Source organism: Ovis canadensis, chromosome 20 (genome assembly GCF_042477335.2).
Source record: "Ovis canadensis isolate MfBH-ARS-UI-01 breed Bighorn chromosome 20, ARS-UI_OviCan_v2, whole genome shotgun sequence".
Lineage (NCBI taxonomy): Eukaryota > Metazoa > Chordata > Mammalia > Artiodactyla > Bovidae > Ovis > Ovis canadensis.
In genome coordinates this window covers 43501966-43508439 of record NC_091264.1, presented here as the reverse complement: position 1 = coordinate 43508439, position 6474 = coordinate 43501966, and the positions used below count along the sequence as shown (strand labels likewise).

At 38.2% G+C, this 6474-nt stretch overlaps 2 pseudogenes; both read left to right on the top strand.

Annotated features, from left to right (window-relative positions):
* Positions 1-879: 879 nt before the first annotated feature.
* On the top strand, positions 880-1830 carry LOC138425396 (olfactory receptor 12D2-like; annotated as a pseudogene).
* A 1486-nt stretch (positions 1831-3316) lies between these two features.
* LOC138425162 (olfactory receptor 1F1-like) lies at positions 3317-5160 on the top strand (annotated as a pseudogene).
* The last annotated feature ends 1314 nt before the right edge of the window (positions 5161-6474 follow it).

The following is a 6474-nucleotide window of genomic DNA, read 5'->3' as shown; positions in this document are numbered from 1 at the left end:
GTTGGTGGGAATGAAAACTAGTACAACCACTATGGAGAACAGTGTGGAGATTCCTTTAAAAATTGCAAATAAAACTGTCTTATGACCCAGCAATCCCACTGCTGGGAAACCAGAATTGAAAGAGACACATGTACCCTGATGTTCATTCCAGCACTGTTTATAATAGCCAGGACATAGAAGCAACCTAGATGTCCATCAGCAGATGAATGGATAAGAAAGCGGTGGTACATATACACAATGGAATATTACTCAGCCATTAAAAAGAATACATTTAAATCAGTTCTGAGATGGATGAAACTGGAGCCGATTATACAGAGTGAAGTAACCCAGAAAGAAAAACACCAATACAGTATACTAACATATATGGAATTTAGAAAGATGGTAATTATGACCCTGTAAGCGAGACAGCAAAAGAGACACAGGTGTATAGAACGGACTTTTGGACTCTGAGGGAGAGGGAGGGGGTGGGATGATTTGGGAGAATGGCATTGAAACATGTATACCATCATGTAAGAAACGAATTGCCAGTCTATGTTCAATACAGGATACAGATGCTTGGGGCTGGTGCACGGGGATGATCCAGAGAGATGAAATGGGGTGGGAGGTGGGAGGGGGGTTCATGTTTGGGAACTCATGTACACCCATGGCGGATTCATGTCGATGTATGGCAAAACCAAAACAGTATTGTAAAGTAAAATAAAGGAAAAATAAAAATTTTTTAAAGAAAAAATAATAATATTTAATAATCTAGAGTCCAAATATTGTACAACCTGTGATGCTGGGACTATTTAAATAGCAATGCTCTCTCAAAATATTATTGTCTGGGTGAGAAAATTCTCAGCAGGAGGACTCTGGTTCCCATCAGAGATCGCATTCCATATGTTATTTTGTCTTTTCTTTCAAGTGATGCTGAATTGAACATCAGTCACTGAATTTCTCCTCCTGCCAGTGACAGACATCCAAGTATTGCAGCCTGTTCTCTTTGTGGTTTTCCTTGCAATTTACATTGTCAATCTGGATGCGAATGGAGCCATCCTGAGGGTTGTCATCTCTGATCCAAGACTCCATTCTCCTATGTATTTTGTCCTGGGAAACCTGTCATGTCTGGATATCTGCTTCTCCACAGCGAGTCTACCAAAGATGATGGAGAACATCCTCTCTACACACAAAGCAATTTCTTTCTTGGGATGCATAAGCCAGCTTCATTTCTTCCACTTCATGGGCAGCACAGAGGCCATGTTGCTGGCCGTGATGGGCTTTGACCGCTTTGTAGCTATCTGCAAACCACTTCATTATACTCTGATCATGAATCCTCAAGTCTGTATCCAGATGGCTCTCACTGTCTGGATCATTGGTTTTTTCCATGCCCTGCTGCACTCAGTAATGATCTCTCACTTAAAATTCTGTGGTTCCAACCGTATCCATCACTTCATCTGTGATATGAAGCCATTGCTGGAGTTGGCCTGTGGGAACACTGAGCTCAACCAGTGGCTGGTCAATACTGTCACAGGCACCATTGCCACGGGTTCATGCTTTCTAACATTCCTGTCCTATTTCTATATTATTATCTATCTTTTCTTCAAGACCCATTCTTGTAGCACACTACATAAAGCAGTCTCTACATGTGCCTCCCACTTCTTGGTAGTTGTTCTTTTCCTCGTCCCTGGTGTTTTTGTTTACATTCATCCTGCTTCAAGTAGCTCCATGGACCAGGATCAGATCAGTGCCATTATGTACAATGTGGTCACTCCTGTGCTAAATCCACTGATCTATACTTTGAGGAACAAGGAAGTAAAGAGGGCCTTGAGGGTGATTTCAAGGAGTCAATGACTTGAAGAAGTCTAGAGAACTCTTCTCAGGCATAAATCAACAGGCAATGAGGAACTGGAGACATGGAATTATACTGCTTGTCAGAGTGTTTACTATCTGTGAAACAAAAGGAACTGTATTAAAGAATAATAACTGGAAAAGTCCAGTAAGTCATGTTAAACAATGCATTCCTACATAATATAAGGAAAACTTGAATAAATCAGACACTGTCCATTTAATTTTATTGTTCAATTTGTTTTGGACATATCAGTTGATAAAAATGACTTGTTATCTATTTTTTGTGTTCTTGAATAAAATCAGATATAGAAATTTGCCTCAAGTACTCATACACTGTATAGTTGGATAGTACTTAAGTATGTTTACCTATGTGTTCCCTGCAAGTTATCATATCATAATGTGAATAATATAATTATACTGTTTTAGGGACTTCTCTAGTGGCCCAGTGGTTAAGACTCCAAGCTTCTAGTGCAGAAGATACAGGTTCAGTCCCTAGTCAGGAAAATATGATCCCACATGTTGCACGGCACAGCCAAAAAATAAATAATTTTTTAAAATTATTACACTTTAAATTAAACTGTTTTCTTAAACTGCTACACTTAAAGGATTTTAATTTAGGGCATGAACTCCACAAGAAAGTCAATGTAAAGTCACATATGAGTTAAAGGACATTTTTAAGCAATATGTCATTATTTCTTTTTTCTCTAAGCAGAGAGGCAAGTAATTAAAATAAATAGTAGTCTGAGTTCTAATTAATACAGATAGTGTAACTAATGGTTTAGCTAAAGAGTTTTATGAACTCTGACTCCAAAGATATTTAATAATTCAATTGAAGTAACTCAAAGATTACTGTAAAATATTGTTCAAAGTGGAGTCCGCTTGAAAAAAATCCAGGAATATCTTTCTAGTTCATTATTAAGTTATTTTCCCATCAATTCCTGGTCATGGAAAATTGAGTTTCAAAATTCTTCCTTTTTATTTAGTTTTTTTTATCTCTAAACTTATTTTCACAGACTGTAACATGATATATTATGATGTAATACCAATGAAATATGCTGATGCTGCTGATGCTAAGTCACTTCAGTCGTGTCTGACTCTGTGCAACCCCATAGACGGTGACCCACCAGGATCCCCCATCCCTGGGATTCTCCAGGCAAGAACGCTGGAGTGGGTTGCCATTTCCTTCTCCAATGCACGAAAGGGAAAAGGGAAAATGAAGCCACTCTGTCGGGTTCAACTCTTAGTGACCCCAAGGACTGCAGCCTACCAGGCTCCTCCATCCATGGGATTTTCGAGGCAGGAGTACTGGAGTGGGTTGCCATTGCCTCCTCTGATGAAATATGAAGAATTCATAAACATTTTTTGTCTTGTTTTTCTCATCTGTCACCAAACTTACACCAAGTGAAAACTATTAAATAGTAATTGCAGAAGTATTTTTGGAGCTAATTGACAAGAATTACTATGTTCCTCCCTTTGTAAATTCCTAGCAATGCCACTGGACCTAAACCATGGTGGGGCAACGCCTAAAACTACTGAGAGATGCAGAATGATGCAGCAGTTCAGCGGTGAGGAGCCTGCACTTTCCCTCTCGAGGGTCCAGGCTCAGTCACTGGTTGGGAAACTAAGATCCCACAAGCCAGGCAGCACAGGAAATAAGTAAATACTGTAAATAGAGTACAGACAAATAAGACTGTAAAAGAATATTTTGAGCTGATAGACAGACTATTCAAATTGTTTACATTCACTTTTGTAAATCCAAAGGATTTGGTTCTGATCTTACTCACATGTTTCTTCTATCTTCCAACTCTACCTTCTTTGGCCTCTTAATTTCAGTTTTATTAATAAAAGAATAAAAGCAATAAAAATGAAAGGACATATGCAACAGTTTACACCTGTATGTCAGTCTCTTCCAACTATTCTTACTTAAGGAGACAGGGCAGTAATTAGGCAGAAATTGTGAAGTTTTAAGGAATCTTTCTAACCTTATTTCCAAATCAATATTCAGCTTCTGCTTAATTGTTGATTTTATTCCTCAACCCTATCTATAGGAAATTTTCTCAAGAAAAATTTTCTCCAGGTTTTTCTCTAATGAGTAACTGTGGGAACAACTGAGATCTAGTTTCTTAGCAAGCTTAATAACTTTTATCTTTTTTAAATTGAATTATGGTTTATTTACAATATTATCCTACTATCAAGCGTACAGCATACTCATTCATTATTTTTACAGATCATGCTCCATTAAAAGTTATTACAGGATAATGGCTATAATTCTTTCTGCTACACAGTGTATCCTTGTTGCTTATCTCTCTTCTTTTTTAATGGATAAGCAATAAAGATACATTATGTAGCTAAAGAATTATATTATTATATGCCTTTCCTTTTTCTTTTTATTTATTTCTATTTATTTATCATTTTTTTAAGGCTTCCTTCATAGCTCAGTTGGTAAAGAATGCACCTGCAATGCAGGAGACCCTGGTTTTACCCTTTGGTTGGGAAGATCTGCTGGAGAAGGGAAAGGCTACCCACTCCAGTATTCTGGCCTGGAGAATTCCATGGACTATATAGTCCACGGGGTTGCAAAGAGTCTGACACGACTGAGCAACTTTCACTTTTTTTTAAAAAGTTTTATTTTTGTTGGAGTATAGCCGACTAACAATGTTATGTAGGTTTCAGGTAGACAGCAAAGGGACTCAGCCATACATATATCTGTATTCATTCTTCCCCAAACTCTCCTCCCATTCAGGCTACCACATAACACTGAGCAGCAATCCATGCGGTAGAGACCAGTCTCTCTCTCTGTCTGGCCCGGTTATATTTCTTTGCAGTTTGCTGACATGGACAACCTGCTTTTGACTGCCATGGCTATTTACTGCTACACTTCCATCTGCCATCCTCTGCACTATACACTCCTAACAACTCTTTGCAGCTGTGGACTGCTGGTGGACGGATCATGGAGAGAGGCCCACTCTGACTCTTTGACCCATACCTTGATGCTAACTTATCATTCTATACTAATCTAGAGATGCTTCACTTTCTGTGTGATTTTAAACCTCTCTTAAGGGTTTCCTGCTCTGATGCCCACCTCAGTGAAGACCTAATGATGGTTCTGACAGGACTCTGAGGAATTGGCCTTCTCCTCTGCATCATAAGCTCTTATGCCCATATTTCCCTTGCTGTAGCTCAGCTCCCATCAGCACAGGGAAAAAAGAAAGCCCCCACCTCTCCACCATCATCCTCTTCTACAGCTCGGTCTTTGCCACCTACCTGAAGTCCCCATGCCACTGGGGAGTGGAAGAAATGAAGCTGGCTTATGCATCTGAAGAAACTTTGTGAGTAGAGAGGGAGTCTTCCGGCAATTTTGACATCCCTTTCAACATGTAGAGATTGTCAAGGAAGGACAGAAATACGAACATGTGAAATCAGAACAATAACTTAAATAATGAGTACACAATAATTATTTATTTATATTATATTCATGGCATACTATAACAAGCAATTATTGTGATGAATATATAATGAACTGCAATGCAACAAAAATGAACTGTAATAGATGGACAAAGTACATGGCATTTACAACAATAATTAGAATGCTTGGATCCATGTCAGATTGCATATAGGTATTCCTTGGATGAAGCAGAAAGAATATTGTTACCTAAAGGGTACAGCAATAAGTGAGCATACCCATTGGGGAGACCAGCCTCAGTCTCCTAGAGATAAATGTGAGCTTTGGGGATCCCCGAATTAAAGAAAATTTTTAAATGTTACTACCAGCAGCAAATAGTGAGATTTAGAAGGCACCAAAGCAATACTACTTCTTCCTAGTCCTCTTTTTTGTTTTCCATAGAATCACAGCAATAAATGAGTATAATATTCTAATGATGATCAATTTTCTGTATGGATCAATGGGATATGACTGGCCCTCATTCCATAACTGCCATTGCCTGATTTCCTTCCATTTTTCCATGCAAGTTCTCAACGTGAGAAAGTGTATCCAAATCTCTGTCCCAGGAAATGAAAGGTAATTAAAGAAATCTTGAGGCCCTTGAGAACTGTACTGTCTGTGGTTATGAAACTAAGAAAGAAACAGAGTAAGGAAGGAAAATAAAGGAAAACCTGGAACTCAAGATAGAAATTCCCCAAGGAGAATTCTCTTATATTGCAGGTATAGAAAGGTAACTTGTTTATTCTTTCAATAATCCTCCCAAACCCCAGGGACACTCTCTCTCAGGCTTTGAATATCTAAAGATCTGTGGATCATAAAAGACAGGCAGAATTTCAGAAAGAAGAGGTTTCAGAAGATGAAGAGCTTATGCTGTAATTCCAGTATAAACTATCACATCAAATATTTTTCTACTCTTTATTTTTCAAAAATTTTTCTATTTACTTTTCAGAAGTGTCAATCTGATAAGTTTTCTTAGCTATGAATTTGAACACTCAATAATCAGGTAGGAGAATGAACCAGGAGACAGGCTGGGGAGTTGCCCATATCCTCTGTCTTCTTGCCTGTATTCAATGTACAAGTCAAGGATTTAGACCTGTTTCCTATCTTACCATGAACCTTGTCTTTGTGGATAATGAAGACTGTTTGTTGCCTACATTTTTATTGCCATATCTCTAGATAGTCTCCAAAGTAAATAAGTAATCAAT